This window comes from Ambystoma mexicanum, chromosome 12 (genome assembly GCF_040938575.1).
Source record: "Ambystoma mexicanum isolate Mex_15411 chromosome 12, UKY_AmexF1_1, whole genome shotgun sequence".
Lineage (NCBI taxonomy): Eukaryota > Metazoa > Chordata > Amphibia > Caudata > Ambystomatidae > Ambystoma > Ambystoma mexicanum.
In genome coordinates, this window is record NC_090936.1 from 397,725,274 (window position 1) to 397,748,292 (window position 23,019).

General features: G+C 47.8%; 1 protein-coding gene across 1 annotated transcript in view; it reads right to left on the reverse strand.

Moving 5' to 3' along the window:
• The window catches only part of LOC138512971 (myb-related transcription factor, partner of profilin-like), a 196,463-nt gene that overhangs the window by 125,865 nt on the left and 47,579 nt on the right, over positions 1–23,019 (reverse strand). Inside the window, exon 2 of the mRNA XM_069627696.1 lies at positions 21,700–21,991. The gene's annotated coding sequence lies outside the window, so the exon portion shown is untranslated. The remainder of the gene's footprint in view (positions 1–21,699; positions 21,992–23,019) is intronic.

Below are 23,019 nucleotides of genomic sequence, written 5' to 3' on the forward strand. Positions count from 1 at the left end.
GTATCCCTTCCAGGACAGGAGGTACTCAAGACGTCCGCGATAATACCTGGAATCACGGACATGAGATACCTCATACTCATCAGGCTCCAAGGAATGTGCCAGGGTAGATCTGGGAATGGCTCTATGGTGAAGGTCGGGACAGTAAGGTTTGAGAAGAGAGGAATGAAAAACAGGGTGAATGCAGCGAAGAGAGGAAGGAAGCCGGAGGCGATAGGTGACAGGATTGACTTTAGAGAGAATAGTGAAAGGTCCCAGAAAACGAGGAGACAGTTTAGAAGGCCGTGTCCATCTGGGCAGAAACCGGGTGGATAACCACACCTGATCACCTGGCTTCCATGCTGGACATTCTTTCCGATGTTGATCGGCACAGGATTTTGTCCGTCGTCTGCTGACCTCTAGACTCCGAATAGCTGACGTCTGGGCCTCCTTAATATTCCCTAATACCTCCTCCACCGTCGGGGAGTTGGTGTAACTGGGAACCTCTGGAAACACAGCACGAGGGTGAACCCCATAAGTGCAGAAGAAAGGAGAGAGTCCTGTGGCGGAATGCCTGGTATTGTTGTACGAGAACTCTGCCGTGGGAAGCAGAGAGACCCAGTTGTCTTGATGTTGAGTTATATAACACCTTAGGTATTGTTCCAGGGTCGCATTCAGGCGTTCCGTCTGACCATTAGTCTCCTGGTGAAACCCTGAAGACAGAGCTCTTTCAATGCCCAAACGGTTGCAGAAGGCAGTCCAAAACTTCGAGATATACTGACTTCCCCGATCCGATATTATCTTATCGGGGAGACCGTGTAACTTGAATATATCTCGAGAAAAAACCTCTGCCATCTTAGCCGCAGTGGGCAGACCTGGAAGGGGAGAAAAATGTGCCAGTTTAGAAAATGCGTCTACCGTAACCATAATGCAGGTACAGGATTCCGAGACCGGCAGATCGACAATGAAATCGGTAGATATAAGACCCCATGGGCGAGTAGGAAGTTCGACCTGAGTGAGCAGACCCAAAGGTTTTCCCAGGCGATATTTGGCTCTGGCACAAATTGGACAAGCCTTGACATACTCATATGTCTCCTTTCTAGCGTTTGGCCAAAGAAACGTTCTAGAGAGGAGCTCAAGGGTATTCTCGGCCCCTCTATGGCCGGCCGAGCGAGAGTCATGACTCCACTTCAGGATTCTAGAACGAAGAGGACCTTCAGGAATGTACAATTTCTGTTTGTAGAAAAGCCAGTCTCCTCTTTGTTGAAAGGGAGAGGTCAGACATGGGGGTAGTTGGGGTTTTTCCTGAATGAGGGCAGTCTTCACCTCTTTAAGGAAAGAACCAACAAAAGCCAGGATTTGGTTGCGCTTGAACATGGACTCCCTCTTGATTGCCAGGTGTTCCTTGGTGGAGTCTTTGCGCGACAAGGCATCCGCCAGACTATTCTGTGATCCCGGGATATACGAGACTTGGAATTCAAACTGTGCAAAAAGATGGGCCCACCTGGCCTGTCTGGAATTTGAACACTCCAATTCTTGTAGTACCTTGAGGTTCTTATGGTCTGTCCTAATCAGAAATGGATGTCCGGCTCCTAGTAGGAGATGGCGCCACTCTTCACAGGCAAGTTTCATGGCCAGTAGTTCTTTCTCGAGTACAGAATAGTTGAGCTGGCTAGGAGAAAGAGTTTTTGACATGTATGCCACGGGGTGTTCCACACCTTGGATGGTCTGGAGCAATACCTCTCCTACTGCGACAGCTGATGCGTCAGTCTCCAAAATAAATGGCCGTGATTGATCAGGATGCTGAAGAATGGGAGCGGTACAGAACAATCTCTTGAGAAAATCGAAACTCTTCTCGGCCTCATCCGACCAAAAAAACTGACCCGCCTCCTTCTTGACTAGGCGCGTAATCGGATATACTACCTCTGAAAAATTTGAGATGAATCTACGGTAGTAATTTGCCAATCCCAAGAATCTTTGGACTTCCCGAACCGAAGTAGGAGTTGGCCAATCAAGAATAGCATCAACCTTGGTTTGGTCCATGGCCACCCCTTCTTCGGAAAGAATGAATCCGAGATAGTGAACCGAGGATACCGCAACCTTGCACTTCTCGCCCTTGACTAGCAACTGACTTTCCTGAAGGCGAGACAGAACCTGGGTGATGTGTTGAATATGTTCCTTCATGTTAGGGGAGAAAATCAGAATGTCGTCGAGGTATATTATAACCGAGACCGATAGCAGATCTGAAAATAACCTATCCATGAATCTCTGGAATGCAGCCGGTGCGTTCACCAAGCCGAACGGCATCACTCTATACTCAAAAAGACCGTATGGGGTGCGGAAAGCTGTCTTCCATTCGTCCCCCTCGGTGATGCGAAGCAGATGATATGCGTTCCTGAGATCCAATTTGGTGAAGATTCGAGCCCCTTGTACCGCCTCAATAATGTCGGTTATGAGTGGCATGGGATACCGATCACGAATTGTAACCTTATTGAGGCCCCGGTAATCGATATGGGAACTGAGATCAGTCATGTCTTTCTTCTTGATGAAGAACAGGGAGGCGCCAGCTGGTGACTTCGAAGGTCGAATAAGACCATTCTCCAAGTTGGTATCCAGATAGTCCCTTAATACCTTCTTTTCGGCCTGAGAAAGAGAGAACATGCGCCCAAATGGAACCAGTGCATTAGGTTCGAGATCGATTGAGCAGTCTTCTGGCTGATGAGGAGGTAGCCGAGCGTGGAGATTCTCTTGGAATACCCCGGAGAATTTTGCACAAAAATTAGGAAGCGCGTGAATACCCACATGATCCTTGGAGAGAACCCTAACCGACTGTTGATCTTCCCTGGTATCGGGAGGAAGACAGTTGACCGAACAGTACGTGGAACAAAAACTCAGACGATTTTCCGTCCAGTTGATATGCGGGTTATGCCTACGCAGCCAAGGAATGCCTAGGATTATGGGGAAATGCGCGGCTCTAATAATGTCGAATTGCAGGACCTCTGTGTGTTGGTTGATGACCAAGGAGAGTTGTTCGGTGGTATGAGTGATTAGTCCGGACGACAAAGTTGTACCATCTACTCCTTCCACTTTCTGACCCACCTTCCGGACTATCCGAGTGAGACCCATCTTGTCGGCCCACAGAGTGTCCACAAAGTTCCCTGCCGCGCCGCAATCCAATAAGGCTAATGTTTCCACCGGTACCCCCTTGAGGTTCAAGGTAAAGGATAGTACCATCAGTCTGGAATCCTCTTGGGATTCTGAAGCCGACACCGAAAGTGTGATGTAGGGACGCTGAAGAAGATCTGAGTACCCCCGGCTACCCGTCCCTATTGACGAAGCGGGTAATCGTTTCCCGCCTTCCTCTCCGGTACCTCAGAGCAGTCCTTTAGTACATGTTGGTCGGAACCACAATAGGCGCACAAACCTTTTTCTCTTCTTCGCCGCCTCTCAGCAGATGACAGGGGTGCCCTTGTGGCTCCGATTTGCATCGGTTCTTCGCTCTGAGTAGAGGAGAAACGTCCAGAGGGAGAGTGTGAAGGAGGGTCCATGGGATTACCTGATCCTCTTTGCTTCCGGCGTTCTGCCCTTCTCTCTTGGAGACGGTACTCGATGTGGAGAGCGGCAGCAAGTAAATCTGGAAATGTGGGAGAGCGTGGAGATCTGGCTAGCTCATCCTTGATCTCATCTCTCAACCCTCCTAGGAATACAGCATACTGTGCTTGTTCGGGCCATCCCGCTCCTGCTGCCAGTGTCTTAAAGGAGGAGATGTATGACAGCACATCTAGAGCACCCTGTCGTACATCCAGCAGGTCCTCACATGCAGTAAAAGATAGTTCGGGTCGCTCAAAGGTCTGTTTCAGTAGGTTCTGGAACCTAAAGAAGTCCTATAGGATGGCATTACTGTTCGTCACTAGCGGAGTAGCCCAGGCCAAAGCATTCCCCGTCATATTGTAGATCAGAAACCCCACTCTGGCTTGGTCCGTGGAGAAGGTGTGCGGTCTGAAGGTGAAGTAAACATTACAGGCCTCCAAGAATTCCTTTACCTTCTTAGGTGAGCCATCAAATCTTCCTGAAGAAAGAGCCATAGGGGGCAATTCCGGGGGATGTGAGGGTTCCCGGACGGCTACCATCTGTTTTAGAAGGGCATTCTCAGTCTTGACCCCCTGTAATTCCAGTGACATGGCCTGCAAAGCCTTCCATAACTCCTGAACTTGTTCTTCGGCTGACATCTTGGTCTTTCTTGGCGTTTCAATCTGTGACTGCTTAAGCTTTCGAACCCCTTCGTCTTCCCGTCCCTCCACACTCTCCTCACCTGAGTCTTCAGAGTGACCTGAGTTTCGTAGATTCAGCCGGCTCAGGTAGTCCCGTTCTTTTTTAGGTAGCACTTGCCTGCCTCGGTGAGAAGCCACAGTGACTGCTGAATAGACAGCCATCCTGGGGCCCCTTTTCCGGGAACAGGCCGGACAAAAGGGAAAAAACCCACACGTGGGAAAAACCCTTAGGAGACTTCTGGCAATGAAGTAGGTGAAGATCCAATTTGTAGCAGTAGGACTGGAAGCAGAGACGAGATCCACAGGGATTGAACACAGGAAGTAAGTCCAATTCGACACAACTCGAGGTGAGAAGGAAGCCAATGAACAACCGGCCCAAGGGAAACACAGGCGCGGTAGGAAAAAGAGAGAACCTACAGGAGAGAAAACAACAGAAAGAAGAAAAGGAAAAACTGGAGAACCGCGAGTGAAAAGAGCGGCAAAGAGGAGAAAAAACGCCCGCCGCCGGAGCAGCGAGACTAGGAGGAGGAAGAGAGGAAGTGCTGAGAGGTCGGCGAGGAAGAGACTGGAAGAGGTAAGGCCGCCGCCGGTAAAATGAACCGGCCGACAGAGAAGGAGAGGAATCTCGTACCCAAGGATAAGGAACGAGCAGGCAGAAATGACCCGCCGCACTTCGAGGCGAGCAGAGGGCACAGCTGGGAGAGCGCAAGAACCAGAGCCGCTGGAGCGAGGACCAGCAAAGGGTTGAAACGCAGCGACTGTCGGGCTTGAGGGGCAGATAACTTCCGGCAGTGCTGCGATAGGCCAATGACTCGAGACCAGACACAAAGAAGGGACTAAACCGCCCTACCTGCCGGGTTGCAGCCTCCAACGTGGAAGGAGCCACCACCCGCGGTAGCGATTGCGGATGACACAAACAATCTCTTTCCTGGTTCTGTGCTCAAACCCTGACCACTGAAATCCGAAAACACTTGCCCAAACCTGTTAAAATAGCCTGTGGCTCCATCTGTCTTTCCTTGCATGCATGCGGTTAATTTATACCAAATGATTCTTTTCTCGGGCACCAAAGTCTTGAGGTTGGTTACAATGTGATACGGTAATATCAATATGTTCTGTGGAGGTTTTTCGCCAGCCTTTCTTGACCTATCTGCTATTTTGTGTGCAGCCCATGTATCACCCATAACAGGTACATTGTCTACAGACCTAACCTGTTTCCATAAATCTGCCAGCAAGGTGACAGGAAATAGAAAGTCTATGCGGGTCATTCTGAGTTTGGAGGTAGCCATGGTGCTATTAGCACCTTGGCTGCCTCCAAACCCGGGTCCGGGTCCGCTCTGGCTGAATGGGGACTTACTGGGTCATTCCGACCTTGGAGGACCCGGTAAGTCCCCATTCAGTAAACCATTCCCCATTCCCTTTTAAGCCCCCATAGGGCTGCTATTTGCTATTTAAGCCCCAATAGGGCTCAATGGGAATGGGGAAGGCGCTAATTACGGGCCCGCAAATAGCAGGCCCGTTATTAGCACCCTGGTCCCTTAGCGGGACCCGCAACGGACGTGTGGTTAGACCACACGTCCTTTGCGGGTCCCGCTAAGGGACCTTGAAATAGGGCAGTAAGGGTTTACCGGCACCGCCATCATTACTGGTGACCGTTAACCCTTACCGCCCAACTCGGAATGACCCCCTATGTCTCCTAAAGTGAAAATCAACAAGTTCAATACAGACTCAATTTCTTTATAGAACCCTGTGGGGTTCTTTCTAATGCCAGGGATAGCCTTTTTAATAGTGTTTACTTCTTGCCTTGAAAACGGGACAAGTACAAATTGTGAGATGTAGTGTGCAGGGATAATTGTTGCAGCTGCACCATTAACGTCTGCTTCCTCTTTTTTGGGCTCAAGAATAGGTGGTACTTCTCTCATGGGTAGCTGCACAGTGGGAATCTCAGATCGTTCATTAAGGAGCAATGCTAGGTCGAGAGACAGTGAGGTTAACGGTGTGTCATTAGAAAACGTGTGTTTGTATATTACCATAATATCTGCAGGACAGCATAATTTCTTTTTAAGACATTTGTCTTGCAAATATTCAACCATAACCTGTAATACTTCCCTTTGCCTGGAGGATGGATATTGACTAAAAGTGTCATGAATGTCGATAGGTGAGACCGAGGCATCTAATCGCGTCTCTCGTGCAGATACGGATTTCTTCACTAACAGTCTTTGGTGCGGTTAAAAATATTTTCTGAATGTTTGATGTCTGTTGTACATCTCTATCTAATTTTAATTGATGCAGCTGATCTAACTCCTGTTTAAAGGTAAATAATTTTGACATGTGTCAAAATTCTCAATGGTGTGTCTCTAGTGCATGACAAGAAATTCAAATCCTGCAACTTCTGTGGTACGGCGGAATCAGTAAGATCACCCCAAATCTGAGCTAAGTATTGTCCCATTTTTTCTAGTAATACCTTTTGTTCAGGGATTGTAGGGGAGGACTGGTCCAGGAGACCCCCCTCGCCTGCGTTTTCTCCCCAGGTGAGGGCTATGGCTCATTGGGCGTCCCCTCATGTCACCCGGGCCCAGGTGATGGAGGGTTCACCCGCTGGAGACATTGCCCACACGTATTGATTGCCCACACGTATTGATTGCCCACATGTATTAAAATTTAGCTAGGCCCAGAAACCATTTTGTCTGGTAAAGATGGTGTGAGCTCAGCGCACTGTAGCGCGGCCCCCACCCTTGGAGAGTTTCAATTATCCCTGTCGCCGCAGCACCCTGGCAGATCCGTTGTGAGCGCGTTCCCACGAACAAGACGGACAAGAGCTAGCATAAAATACTAACACTGTAACATTTCACCTTCCACAATGTATTACTGTTCCCAGCATGACCCGGTCAGCGAGGCCGGGGCGATGGGGAGAACTGTAGCATGGCCTTCCGATAAAAGCAGAAAAAACCCAAGTATGAATGTTAAAAACTACGTAACCTGCAAAATTGTGTAATGATTGTAGAAGCGCATGCTTATATGACACCAGCAATGAAGGACCCACACCCCGCGGCCCCTCGCCATAACTGAACTAATGCTGCTAGACTACAGAGGAGGATGCATGCAACTATACATGAGGCTCATGAGAAAGACGTGCAAATACTCTAGTCTTGTGTAGACATCTCAACCCTTATATGTCATTCCCGTCACGCATGGTGGCGGGCGTCATTCTCTGTGTCCCACCAACCAGGTCACTACCTCACGTAATGCAAATGTATATATAAATAATTAAATGCTGTAGTTGATAGAATGCAATACAGTTACAAGGTGCTCAGATTGACTGTATCCAAGAAACGTTTAATGAAGTTGAAATGTATGTATTCGAGTGATCTAAGTGAATATTATAAGAGTGTTCAGATGTTATTAAATGTCCTTTACCTAAAAGTCGGCAACACACGGGAAAAATACCTTTGTAAATATGTGCAAGGCCATTCTCCCTCCCACCCTGCGAAGTCTGCCAGACAAGAGAGCTGAGGCCTGCGCCGCGCTGCCCCACCTCCCCCAACTAGGCTGGAGCCGCTTCAAAGATTTGTAGGTCCCGCTACAGCATCCAAGGCCACGGCCTGCCACCTGCGTTATTTACAACACGGCAGTAAACCTCTGTTTGAATACACAGATCCACCAGCGCCCCCTCGTAAACCCCACAATCCACCAGATCATCTTAAGACTTATGACTCCGTGTAATCGAGACACCCAACACTGGGGTAATATACAGCGGCCCATTCATAATGACTTCTAACAAGACAGAAAGACATGTACCACCCGTCCCATGCCCCAGGACCCAGCCCCTCGACCTATGATACCGGTCAACAGGACACTGGTAATCATGCTCTGACAAACGGCCACTAGACCCCTCACAAGGTGCATTCCTCCTGTGTTGCATTAACCTGTAAAATAACCTATTGAAAGATTTACTAAAGAGAATAACACTGTAATGACTGAATGACTGCGGTGTGCATGGCCGAGGGCAAATAAGTCAGGAAAGGCATTCATCTCTGCCACAGGCCGCATTGGCACACCAACACCGCCCGGATGAACTCAAGCCGACCTGCCAGGCCCAGCCCAACCCACGAGGCTGACCAGTGACGTCTTCCAGCCAAGACCAACCACGCCGCAGCAGCACCTATAGTTAGTCGTCGCCACCCAATCCCAATGAACTTGTGCCCCCTATAGTATGTAGGTTCTGATGACGTTTTCTGTAAATATATACGCCTGTCTTTGCTATTGTCAGACAGAGCGCTCTCGGAGTTTGCAGAGTTCTTTGCATGCCCTATTCTGATTGATAAACCCCCATTTACACTCACCCGCACTCTGTCTTGGCCTTATTCCCATTTTGGGAGAGTCTGTCATTGTCTCTCATTGCGGGGAGGATCGTGCTGTTTGGGGACGTTTGCCTTCAGTGGTGACCCCGATAGCGTGATTTTTATTTCTTCCTAACTCATTATAACCGTCCCCTTTTGGCACGAGAATCTCCAGTCGAAAAGGGATACGCACGGTGCGCCGGCTCCGGGAAGCCGCCCGCCAACGGCGACCGGTACACTAAGAAGTGCGCACTCAACAGAGAGAGGGTACGGGATCCCGGTTGAAAAATCCCCTTTGAGTACCGCTTGCCGGAGCCGGGGCTGACTGTTGAGCAGACGGCAACACTGCTTGGACGGACCCAGTTTCGGAGACTATCGGTTCAAGACGGGCACGTGAGTACTGAGTGCGAGCGATCATAAAGGGAGTGGGGAGAGGAAACTCAGGAGAGAAAACGTGGACGGGTAGAAAGGGGGAGCACAGGGGTCTACTAAAGACCGTTTTTAAACTTTCTTTGCCTTTTCTTTGCATATGGCCATTAGGATTAAGAAGTGAATAAGAGATAAAAGTGACGAGAACCTAGCTCCGAAAGGGGGTGGAAGGCGGCGCCGCATAGTGCTATCTTGACTAGTACTGGGAATATATGAAGAAGTGAAAAATAAGTTAAAAGTGTCTGGCAAAGGGGGACACGGAGAATATATTAGTAACTGCTACTCTTTCTATTCTTTTCTTCAGGGTTGAGGATAAGGACTAAAAGTGAGCCTAGTTTGAAATCACAGATATAAAATAAGAAGACAGGGAGTCCCACTGTAAGAGTGAGGATTAAATATTTGAATATATATATATATCTGTGCATACGAATATCTGAGTAAGGCGACAGGGACAGCCGGCCAGGGAGGAAAGGGAGGGCAAAGTGAGTTGTGAATGGAGTGGTACAGTGAGGTGTGCGCACATCGTGTATGTTGAAGAGATAGTTTGGTGGTGTAGGTGTGTAAGGTGTTGTACATGTATAGCCAGTGAATGGCCATGATAAGTGTGGTCGGACGAAGCTCTACGAAAACAAGAATAATAAGGTGAAGTGAGTGCGTAACTCTTTGATTTTTGGATTAACTTGGTCGATATTACTGACGATTTGCTCTTGTATGTGCCCCCAAAAAGAAAGGAAAAAAGTAGAATAAAGATTGTGTACGATCATTGCCGTCGAGTGCGGGAAGGGGGAGGAATACTGGAACGCCCACTATTAAATAACACATAGAATACGAGCACTCACAGAGCGATAGTTTGCATACACAGGAACACGCAAGTGCCAGGAGAACCCAAAGTATAGGGGCAGAAACACCCTTATCACATATTTGCAAGAACCTACCGGGGTACGCGGAGCGGATTAAGAAATATCATGACCAATGGATAACAGAGTTGAAGGGAGAGGGGTTGCCCCAGATATGGCCCGAGGGGGGGTCCTTTGACAAAAGCGTCCTAGATATGGTAGCCACATGCATTTGCATAAAATACAAAGGAAAGCAGCTGCACAACAGGAGGGAAATATTAGACCTCTGGAGATTATTTGAAGAAATACCACCACCCAAGGCTTCGGTAACAAACCCTGACCTACCATCCACCACTGACAACCCACTCATGATACCGAGAGATGATAAGGAACTGTCAAATGTAGAACCACCCGTGGAGGTGATAAGTTTGTACCCGATAATAAATAAGCCTGTGCCCGCAGAAGGGTACAGCGACCCCACTTATGTGCCTCCCCCGACCACTACTACACCCCAAAGGCCAACGGCACCCCCGCCATACGAGAGCACTAGAGAACGAGCCCAGGTAGGTACACAAAGGGTAGACATAGAAAAGCTAACAAACAATCTGGAATCAAGGCTCTCAATAGCCAAGGATGAGCTCTCGAGGATAAAAAATATATGTGAGCAAACAGCACACATTGCAGTAAGATCAGAACAGACGTCTAGAGCACAGAGCGAAATTAGACCACTTGAGGAAGGGTGGAAAAAAGGTGAGATACTGTTCAGAATTCAAGAAGAACCAACACGTATAATTGAACTAGGAATGGGAGGGGGGTGTACCGATGACGAAGAAAGGCCTATAGGGGACAGAGACGAACTACTATGTGATATAAGAGACGATGTGGAAGAAAGCGATAGGTTGAGTATGGCAATGGGAGGGGGAAGTGAAGGAGTGGATGGTGCATGTTCAATAAGAACACTGGATGATGAATGGACAGGGCGATTAAGGAACAGGGTGGGGAAAATGGCCTCTTTAGGTACAACAGGAGGGAAGATGGGAACAGATGCCATGGTGAAAGGGAAGCTACAGCTCCCGCTGATACATAGGGGAGGAGGGAGGCCTAACTACATCCCATGGGCTCAAATGGACAAGGCCAATTTATTGAAGTTATTGCCCCCACTATCAGGAGGGACGAGCAAGTGGATATATGCATTTGAGAAACACACTGCCGGGGTACCCCTAGCAATAGGTGATGTGAAGAGCTTGCTTGTATCAGCAGTGGGGGACCAGGCCGATAGAGTGTGGGCAAAAGCCGGTTTCCCGGGAGTAACATTAGATTGCGATCGTCATGATGGGGCCTCCTTTAACACAGTGCGTGCGAGGGTGTGGGATGCCCTGCGGGAAACGTTTCCAGACACACCAGACCTACAGTCAGTAATGCAGTGTACAATGAATGACGGGGAAGATGCTATGGATTACATTTTCCGGGTCCAAGAGATGTGGAGAACAGAAACGGGCACGCCCTGGTATCAATCGACATCTCTGTTTTACTTCATTATAAAAAGAGGGCTCCCAAAAGAGGTGCAAAAGGCGCTTGACAAGATAGCAGGTATTGAAGCAAAGGGATGGCCTGAGATCCAAAGCATAATAGTACACCACTGTAAGAGGATCAAAGAAAGGGAGAAAGAGGTGGCGCAGAAAAGATTGGCAGACGAAGCGAAACTAGTGCAGACAAAGCTGGTGAAGGTCGCAGCAGCAGTCGCCGCGCTCCCACACAGCAGGGAGGGAGATGAAGAAGAGGAGGGGCTGGTAGCAATTCAAGGAAGGGTGGCAACTAATTGGGCTGGGCCTGGAGCGGGACAGCGGCAGTGGAACGAGCAGGAGCAAGGCGGAGGTCCGCAGTGGCAAGAGTGGACCCCTCGAGGGGGACGAGGTGGGTACAGGGGCCGAAGAGGGGGTGGACAGGGGTACGGGGGAATGGGAGGAAATGGATGGCAGGGTCCCAGAGGCCCCCAGGGGAGTTGCTGGAACTGTGGACGATGGGGACATTACTCCAGGGAGTGCAGAAGCAGACAAAACAATGGGTTCCAGGAGGCGGAGAATTATGGTCACCCACACCCAGGGAGCCCATACGGACTCCCGATGGGACAACAACAGCAGAGAAACACAGAACAGAGGCCCAATGAACAAACACAAGGGTATCAGTATAGGACACAGAACCACCCACAAAACAATGACGCTATGCAATACGCGCCAGGCAACCCCTTCGCCACAACAGCAAACGGGGCCCCCGCACCAGCACCCTATAGTGGCGTGTCGGTGGTTTCAGGGAGCGTCTTCAATCAAGGGGGGGCAATGAGACACCCCGCATAGGACAGCCCATAGAGAACACTTGCGTGTCCAGTCCTATCTACCACCTACGATGCATCAGAGGAACCATTGCTAGGAGCGCAGATAGGAGACAAGCAATTTATATTCATGGTGGATTCGGGAGCGGAGAAATCATGCATTAAAGAGGGCCGGTTCCCGTTATCTAACCGGAAGTTAGAGACGCAGGGGTTCTCTGGGGCTGTAATTGAAGTTCCTTACACAGAAGCATTGGATGTAACAGTGGGGGGTAAAACGGTAAAAACACCCTTACTGTATTACGAACACTCACCAATAAATTTACTAGGAAGGGATCTCCTGAGTAAACTAAACATGACCATATCTTTCACTGAGAGAGGCATAGTGTGCTCAACACCCGGAATATGCCCATTGCGCGCAATGTTGGTAGTATAGGCCCTCACGACTACACAGGAAATACGAGCATTGCCAGCCAATGAAGAAATGTTTGTTGAAGGGCTAAGAACACTGGCCCTCATAATCCCAGAGCTGAAGAGAATGGACTGGAGGATTCCAGCGGAGTTCCTCTTCCGTCCCATAGTGTGCCCCGATACAGCACCAGGGTCAGTGGTGTCGTCAGACTTACAAGCTGTGCAGGTATCAGCGAAAAGGATCTGTGTGATTGGAATTGACATGGATGGATGTGAGTGGCGGACAGTACTGTGTACAAATGCAAACATCGCCCTAAGAGACTTAATAGATGAGGATCTCTTCTCAGATGCAGAGGGGGATGGCGAAATAGTGATGGAAATAGCAATGCCTTGTGACATAATGATTCAAGCAAGGGAAATCCCCGTTCAACTAATGGCGGTGGTGGGAGCACCACCGTCGTTCTCAGATGATGACATGAGGCTCATACCAAATAATTTGTGGACAACAGGCCCCCATGATGTAGGACTGTTGCATGAAGTACAGCCTGTGATAATTAAATTGAAGCAGGGAGCAATTCTACCCCGAGTGAAACAGTACCCATTATCCTGTGAAGCTGAAGAAGGGATAAAAGAGACAATAAATGCACTACTAGCACAAGGGATCATAGTGCCTTCAAATTCACCATGCAACACCTGCATTTACCCAATCAAGAAAGCAAAGGGAGGGTCTTGGAGGATGATACAGGATTTACGTCCCTTAAATGATGTGATACAGAAAGAGTTCCCATTGGTCCCGAATCCTGCATCGATACTATGCAGCATCCCACAACAGGCATCACATTTCACGGTGGTTGACTTGAAAAACGCATTTTTCTCCATCCCCTTGGCTGAAGAAAGTAGATACTTGACAGCATTCACACTAGGGGGAAAGAGATACGAACATTGTAGATTACCACAGGGATACTGTGAGAGCCCGAGCATCTTCAACCGTGTATTACATGAAGACCTTGGAAACCTATCAGTTGAGAGCACCATAATTCAGTACGTAGACGATTTACTCGTCTGTGCACAAAACTAAGAGACATGCAGAAAAGATTCCATAACACTACTGACTTTACTGGCCAACAAGGGGTACAAAGTGGACAAGGGAAAGCTACAGTACTGTCTGACAGGGGTCCTATACCTGGGACAGCTAATTTCAAAAGATGGGAAGAGAATAATACCCGACAGAGTAGAAGCCATAAGATCAGTAGGAGAACCCACAACAGTAAAAGACATGCAGAAATTCCTGGGAATGTGCAACTACTGCCGAGCATGGATATTAGATTATGCGGCATACACCAGACCCCTATTACAAGCATTAAAGGTGGCCCAACAGGAGAACAAAAAGATGGAATGGACGGAAGAGATGAGCTCCTCTTTCCAAGCATTAAAAGATTTAATTTCAAGCGCCCCAGTACTCGCAAACCCTGACTATGGACGAGAATTTTACCTATTTTCACACTGCAAAGGGACACTGATGACTGCCGTATTGACACAGAAGACGTCACTAGGACACAAGCCTTTGGCTTACTATAGTGGCACTTTAGATGCCGTAATGCAAGGGCATTTCGCGTGCGAGCAATCACTGGCTGCAGCCGCGTTCGCAATTGAGAAAAGTGCCACGATAGTAATGGGTTGCCCGGTAACATTGCTTGTGGAACACTCATTATTTGCAATACTAGAAAGATCAAAGAGTACACTAACAACACAGCGGGCGACTGCTTATGAAATAATACTATCCAGTGCCAATATCCATGTGGTGAGATGTAAAACAGAGAACCCGGCCACATTTATCACAGAAGCTTGCACAATAAAGGACATGCAGGAACATGACTGTGCAACTTACACAGGTAACAGAGGGGAAGACCCAGTGGTGTGTGAGGATGCTCTAAGTGAAGGGGAAGTGTACTTCGTAGATGGGTCAGCATCAATTGACATGGACACAGGAGAGAAACATGTGGGTATGGCAGTGGTGAGGTTAGAAGACGGTGAGTATGAGACACTAGTACAATACTGCCTCCCATCACATTACTCCGCACAAGCAGCAGAACTGATTGCACTCATAGAAGCACTACATGCCGCTAAAGGTTGTGCAGTGACAATATACACAGATTCAGCCTACATGACAACAACAGTACATGGGGGTTTGGCAAGGTGGGGGCGGAGGGGGTTTCGACGAGCAGATGGAACTCCAGTGCAGCACGCAGAATTACTGAAGGAGTTGATTGAGGCCTTGCAAGACCCCACAGCGGTAGCAATAGTGAAGTGCCAAGCCCATACATCCAACACAGATGTTGTGTCTTTGGGAAACGCGGCAGCGGACGCTGCCGCCAAGGAAGCCTCCTACTTTCAGAAATATGAAATAGGTGAATACATGCTGCAGCACAAAACAAACAAAGAGCTCGCAGAAGGCTACAATATGTTGCCTATATCACAAATACTAGAACTACAGGAATGAGCTAGTGTAGATGAGAAATTAATGTGGACCAAACGAGGATGTAGCAAATCGGCGACAGATTTACTGTGGCGACAAAATAACTCAGGAAAAGTGGTAATGCCAGTAAAATTATTGGAAATTGCATTCCAACAACTACACTTCCCGGCACACAATACTAAGCAGCACATTGCAGCAGAAATACAGGAAGAATGGTTCGTGCCCTGTCTCCAGGAGCACATATCTCGACTGACACTAGAATGCACAACATGTCAGATATACAATTCAGGTATGACACTACGTACGCTCCGGGGGACAATTCCAAAACCCAATGGCCCATTCAGAGAGCTACATATTGATTACGCTGACATGGGAGAAAGGTGCAATGGGGCACGTTACATGATCGTGGTTGTATGCCCATTTTCAAGGTGGGTAGAAGCAGGCCCCTGCGCGCGACCTGACACCAAAGGCGCTGCAAAGTTCTTAGTGAGGGAAGTGTTCCCGCGCTGGGGAATTTGTGACGTAATTCGCTCAGACAACGGCACTCACTTTGTCAATGAGCTCTTCAAGGAAGTGACTACATTATTAGGTATAAAACATAAGTTGTGCTCGATTTATCATCCTCAAAGTAACGGCGTAGTGGAAAAGATGAACGGACTGTTAAAAGGCAGGTTATCCAAACTATGCTTTTCATTAAAAAAGAACTGGATCTACTGTTTACCCCTTGCACTTTTCGAGCTGAGAAACCAGCCGAGCAAAGACCACCATTTGTCCCCGCACGAGATCGTAACTGGGAGACGAATGCACACAGCACACTCCCCACTGCGCGAACACTCAGATGCACACAGGAGCGCCGCGATATTGGGTGAGGAATTCACAGATTATTTGAAGAAATTAACACGGGCTGCGCGCGCAATATCAAAGCAGCTTTCTCCGCCCTTCACGAGAGAGGAGGGAAACACAACAGAGCCTGTTACACAGCCTGATCCACAGCTACAGCTGATGCCAGGCGAATTCATATATGTCAGGAGTTTTGTGCGTCGGTGGAATGCACCACGATTTTATGGCCCATACGAGGTCGTGTTTTGCACGCCTACGGCAGTAAAGGTGAAGGGCCTGAAGTATTGGGTGCATTTGACCGACGTACGAAGAGCGTACAGCACTGTACAGGAGGAGGTAGAGGAGGAGGCACAGACAACAGCAAACATAGATGTGCAGAAGAATGTCTGAATATAAGCTTGTGCGTATGACAGTGATGAACGTGAATGAAAAAGTAGCTGACAAATATATTTGGATTAAACAGATGATACTTGTCCTCGTTGAAAGAGTTTCTTTTTACATGTGAACTTATATGTAATTACTGATGTAACTAAATGTACGACCTGTTTACTACCTTGTCTGTCAATACCCTTCCCTGAAACCCTACCCGCTTCCATTCCCCGTCAATATATACTTGGAACTGGTAGTGCCAACAAAATGTTTACATCCATGCACTTAATGCACTTTTATATCTCAAACAGGAACTACCATGGCATCTAACGGGCAGCCTGCAACGGATAGATTTACTAGAATTAGAGAGTGGTTAACTGAGAAATGCAGATATTCATATGAATGTGGACTATCTGCGTGCATTATATTGTTTTTTACATTAATGTTTGGCCTGGTTACATACTGGTTCATAGCGTTCATCTCTATCGAGATGAACGAGGGGGGGGGGGAACAACACAACTACTGGGACCAATACAACTGCAAGTGTCAATGGCAATACAAAGGAAGGTGATTTCTTGGTATGGGACGGAACTAAACTTGTATGGGGCTATTATACTACACCATCCAATGCTGTCATCTCACAAAATGGAGGGCCAGAGGGTAAAATGCAAAATAACACACTGTCTCCACCTGAGATGTCTAATTACAATGCTCACAGCTTAAACGACCGAAACCCCTCCGCCATATCCTGGTTGTATAACACCCCTACCAGCCAACCTGCCCCCATGGCCATAGACACATCGTCGGATAACAGAATGGAAAAAAATAAAAGAATGAAAGCAACACATGAAATATTATATGATGACTGGGTGAAGGGGGGCGGGAAGGAGGAAAGGGGGTCTGTTTTGTCCCTTGCTCAGGGGGCTGGGAAGCACCAAAGGAACAAGAATAACAGACGGAAAAGGGAAGCAGGGAGGAGGAAGTATGATCAGTACTATGGGTTGGGGCTAGATAAGATGGAAGACCCTCGACACCCCCACCAAACCAATAAGTGGTATGCAGACATGAGTGCAACAGCCAAACAAACAACAAACGAGAGCTGCTATGTCTGCTCCCTCATTCCCCATGCTTCAGGCACACCCAAAGTATTGTTACCGAAAGAATTGCCTATTGTGGATGCCCAATGTCTCCTTCATCTCACACTATGCAGAATTAAGAACACCTTCCAGGCACATGAAGTAACTTTTACAATGCTGCAAAATGAGAAAACCTGTTATCCAAAGACAGTAGGAGTGGTATGTCTCAAGGAACCATTTTTTGTAATACAAGGGACACTTTTTTCTGACAACAAGTGGAAGGATGAAGAAGTAATGTGTAAAGCTGAAGCACTGAGGGGTGTGGCACCAGAGAAGTTGCAATGGATAGAAGAAACGTGCACACCAGTATGGAAGGAACACATTTCAAAATTAACTTGGGTTACACCCATTGAAAAGCCTTTTAAGCTGCAGAGCGAAGTAGACTATGAACTGTGTTTTAAAGGAGAAGGGAGAACGTCCATGGGGACGAACAAGAATTGCAACAAGACCCTCACCATCCCAGATCTGAGAAAAGGGACAGCGGCACTAATGGACACATACTGGGTATGCGGTAACCAGGCATACCTGCACCTCCCCCAGTCATGGAGTGGCAGCTGCTCAATGGCCACTCTGCACTCGGCCCTAATGGTGATCCCAGAAAGCCACATTAACGGGAACAAAAGAACACCAGGAAGCGTGCAACAAAGTGCGGTCCAGCCAACTGCAGAATCACATATCTATGTCCTGTCCTCCGGAGGTAAACAAGAAGTACTGACCCGAAACAGACGAGCATCAAACTACATATCAAAGGCGTCATCTGAATTGTTGGCACAGATCCCAGACAGGTATCGATTATTCAGCTCTGCAGAAACATTTTTTGCTTCACTCATCTCAAGTGTTCAAGCAAGAGCAAACGCAAAATGGCTCCAGATAACACGCTGGGAGCTGATCCAGTTGGCGAATGACACTGAAGAGGGGTTTAACGTCATAAAAGTGGAACTAAGAGCTCTACGACTGATGACCATGCAAAACAGGTATGTCCTGGACCTGTTGACGGCAATGGATGGAGGTGTTTGCCGAAAAATAGGAAGTGCCTGCTGCACTTTCGTACCTTCTGAAGACGCAGAAAATGGCTCCCTGTCCCATGTGATCGAAGCAGTGCACAACCTAGGTGAAAGAATGAAGATGGAAGGTGGAGCAGAAGATAGTACGTGGTTTGATAATATTTTTTCCTGGGTCCCCTCGTGGCTTGGAATGACTGTGAAATTTTTGATGCCAGCTGTGGTGTTCCTCCTCGTCATTTTTTGTCTGTGCCAGGTGGGTCTTCGATGTTGTGCTAACGCAGCGCCCAATGGCGCAATGATGATGGTGACAATGGGCAACTCACACAGTACAATAAAAACGATGCAAGAAGCACAAGTACAAACAGGGATAGATAACACACCCAGGTACCAACTGGTGCCTATGTACCACGATAAGGATATTGTAGATAAGTTGTGGCACACCACCATCAAAGAGCCCCGTATACTAGAATGGTACGAGGAAGTTTGGGTAGATTTGGAAGGAGATGGTGGATGTATATATCTAACGTGTACCCCAGATGAATACGCCAGGAGAGGTGAGAGCTTAAGGGGGGTGTGCAGAGCATGGATGCCAATAAAAGGAACTCCTGCATGGGATTAGGCGGTGATGGACGAAGCAGAATGTAGGAGGATAGAAGATTTAAAGAATTCGTTACTTAAGTAACGAAAGGGGGGAAATGTAGGGGAGGACTGGTCCAGGAGACCCCCCTCGCCTGCGTTTTCTCCCCAGGTGAGGGCTATGGCTCATTGGGCGTCCCCTCATGTCACCCGGGCCCAGGTGATGGAGGGTTCACCCGCTGGAGACATTGTCCACACGTATTGATTGCCCACACGTATTGATTGCCCACACGTATTGATTGCCCACATGTATTAAAATTTAGCTAGGCCCAGAAACCATTTTGTCTGGTAAAGATGGTGTGAGCTCAGCGCACTGTAGCGCGGCCCCCACCCTTGGAGAGTTTCAATTATCCCTGTTGCCGCAGCACCCTGGCAGATCCGTTGTGAGCGCGTTCCCACGAACAAGACGGACATGAGCTAGCATAAAATACTAACACTGTAACATTTCACCTTCCACAATGTATTACTGCTCCCAGCATGACCCGGTCAGCGAGGCCGGGGCGATGGGGAGAACTGTAGCATGGCCTTCCGATAAAAGCAGAAAAAACCCAAGTATGAATGTTAAAAACTACGTAACCTGCAAAATTGTGTAATGATTGTAGAAGCGCATGCTTATATGACACCAGCAATGAAGGACCCACACCCTGCGGCCCCTCGCCATAACTGAACTAATGCTGCTAGACTACAGAGGAGGATGCATGCAACTATACATGAGGCTCATGAGAAAGACGTGCAAATACTCTAGTCTTGTGTAGACATCTCAACCCTTATATGTCATTCCCGTCACGCATGGTGGCGGGCGTCATTCTCTGTGTCCCACCAACCAGGTCACTACCTCACGTAATGCAAATGTATATATAAATAATTAAATGCTATAGTTGATAGAATGCAATACAGTTACAAGGTGCTCAGATTGACTGTATCCAAGAAACGTTTAATGAAGTTGAAATGTATGTATTCGAGTGATCTAAGTGAATATTATAAGAGTGTTCAGATGTTATTAAATGTCCTTTACCTAAAAGTCGGCAACACACGGGAAAAACACCTTTGTAAATATGTGCAAGGCCATTCTCCCTCCCACCCTGCGAAGTCTGCCAGACAAGAGAGCTGAGGCCTGCGCCGCGCTGCCCCACCTCCCCCAACTAGGCTGGAGCCGCTTCAAAGATTTGTAGGTCCCGCTACAGCATCCAAGGCCACGGCCTGCCACCTGCGTTATTTACAACACGGCAGTAAACCTCTGTTTGAATACACAGATCCACCAGCGCCCCCTCGTAAACCCCACAATCCACCAGATCATCTTAAGACTTATGACTCTGTGTAATCGAGACACCCAACACTGGGGTAATATACAGCGGCCCATTCATAATGACTTCTAACAAGACAGAAAGACATGTACCACCCGTCCCATGCCCCAGGACCCAGCCCCTCGACCTATGATACCGGTCAACAGGACACTGGTAATCATGCTCTGACAAACGGCCACTAGACCCCTCACAAGGTGCATTCCTCCTGTGTTGCATTAACCTGTAAAATAACCTATTGAAAGATTTACTAAAGAGAATAACACTGTAATGACTGAATGACTGCGGTGTGCATGGCCGAGGGCAAATAAGTCAGGAAAGGCATTCATCTCTGCCACAGGCCGCATTGGCACACCAACACCGCCCGGATGAACTCAAGCCGACCTGCCAGGCCCAGCCCAACCCACGAGGCTCACCAGTGACGTCTTCCAGCCAAGACCAACCACGCCGCAGCAGCACCTATAGTTAGTCGTCGCCACCCAATCCCAATGAACTTGTGCCCCCTATAGTATGTAGGTTCTGATGACGTTTTCTGTAAATATATACGCCTGTCTTTGCTATTGTCAGACAGAGCGCTCTCGGAGTTTGCAGAGTTCTTTGCATGCCCTATTCTGATTGATAAACCCCCATTTACGCTCACCCGCACTCTGTCTTGGCCTTATTCCCATTTTGGGAGAGTCCGTCATTGTCTCTCATTGCGGGGAGGATCGTGCTGTTTGGGGACGTTTGCCTTCAGGATACCTCCATGATCTGTCAAGGAACCTGAAGCAGCGGTTTTGTTGTCATCCTGTATATATAATTCTGCCCATTTCTGTAAAGCCTTTCTCTGTGCTAGCGGTATTGCACTGCGGTTACTGTTCTCTGATCGGTTAGTAATGGCAAAAGTAAATCCCAGGAGGTAGGGGGGTGGCCAGCTGTCAGAGTGTGTGTTGGGTGCTGGTAATGGTGGCTGTGCTGCTGTGAAACCACACCTAACCGCGTCAAAGGCAGCAGGCCTCGTTTTCTTCCTCAATAGTACTGACTCTAAGTACTGTATTCAATTTATTTCAAAACTTCCCAATTTAGGCCACTGAAGATCCGCCTCATGTCTGGTCTGGCGATGCCAAATACTGTTAAAAACTATAGCTCCTAATCCATCTCATAGACAGGTGGCCCTTCTGGCAGCACCGGCTAACTATGTTCTAAGTCATTCTGCTGTCTTCTCTTGCAACAAAGCGTTGTCCAACAAGTCGACAACTTACTGCAACCAGGCATGTTTATCAAAAACAATGATTATTACCTGACAAATATATTGCGCAAAATATTTTTTCCAAACAAATATCCAAACGATTCCAGTTTGAATCAAACTCACCTGATCAAAATGGAATCAATCCCCCATCAAACGAACGGCTTTGTGGCTGTTGGCCTCCCAAAAGCGAAACACAGTTGCTGCATATGGTCCGAAAATCTTGCCTTGACAACCTCTGGGCAAAGTGGTGAACGGAGATCACAAGTAGCAGACTGCGAAAAACCAAGTCTACTAGCAGGGCCCCCCATTAATCACTGGTCTCGATCCGTCCACTACGTCCTCGGAAAGTGATGGGACATCATCGGTGGATGCCCCACGTTCCAAGCGCCATTTTATAAGTCTCAAATCTGAGTTACTGCAAATAAATGAAGGACACACCAGTCACAAAACAAATATATAACAAGAGTTTATTTTTGCTTTAAGCAGACCCAAGTTTACCTATGTCTGCCCACAGTCATAGAGAAATTGAGCAATTCACATGGGGGGCAAGCAGCCTTAAATACACTTCAAACCGGCTTTGGTTGCTGAAATAATACATAGTTTACGACCCATGTAATGTGGGCATTTTCCATGGCGACACATGGTACTTGCTCTGCATCATCTCTGTACAATTTACTGTTCTCAGAGCAAAGAAGTTTACCACATTCCCATCACAAGGAGGCAATGAGGCATTCCTTGCGCTTCGTTCTCACTGATTGTCTTACACCAAAAGGGCACTTCACATTTCGGCTCGGCAGGTCAATTAACATTTTCTCTCTAGAATGTGCATGGCACATTGTAGTACATCATGTTTTCTAAACATGAGTCATGCAATTAGCTTCGGAAAGCAGAAGACAGGAAAGAAAATAAACTGCTCTTTATCTTTGTCTGTCTGTGTCTGCCTGTTCAAGGCTCGAGCTGGTAAATTGCATTAGCTAAGCATTCCTCGCAGTGACATGTTTGGCAGCCATTCAGACTGTGATCATATTCAGCATGCAGAATGAAAACCCAGTAAGGGAGCAAAGAAACCTAAATGGAATCTGAATGGCGCACTTCAATGTGAATGGCACACTTCAATGTGTGTGCCTAGGCTAATACAGAGTACCACAAAATAGATGCATTTTCACAGTGCCTGTGCCTGGTTTATCTTTATGATTGTGGCCACTATTGGTTTGTAGAAGTGTGGGGGCTGAGTAGGTGGTTAAGCCATTACGCATCCTAATGCTCCTACCGACCAGAAGTCATCTTGTAACAATCAGCAACACATCGAAGCTTAATCAGGAAGTGGCAAGTTACCAGCTGCAACACCTTTCCAAGGTCCCAACCAAGATAATCCCAATAGAATTCTCAAGACAGAGTCACAGAATGACTTGCTGATGTGGTGCCCAGCAAATGGGACCTTCC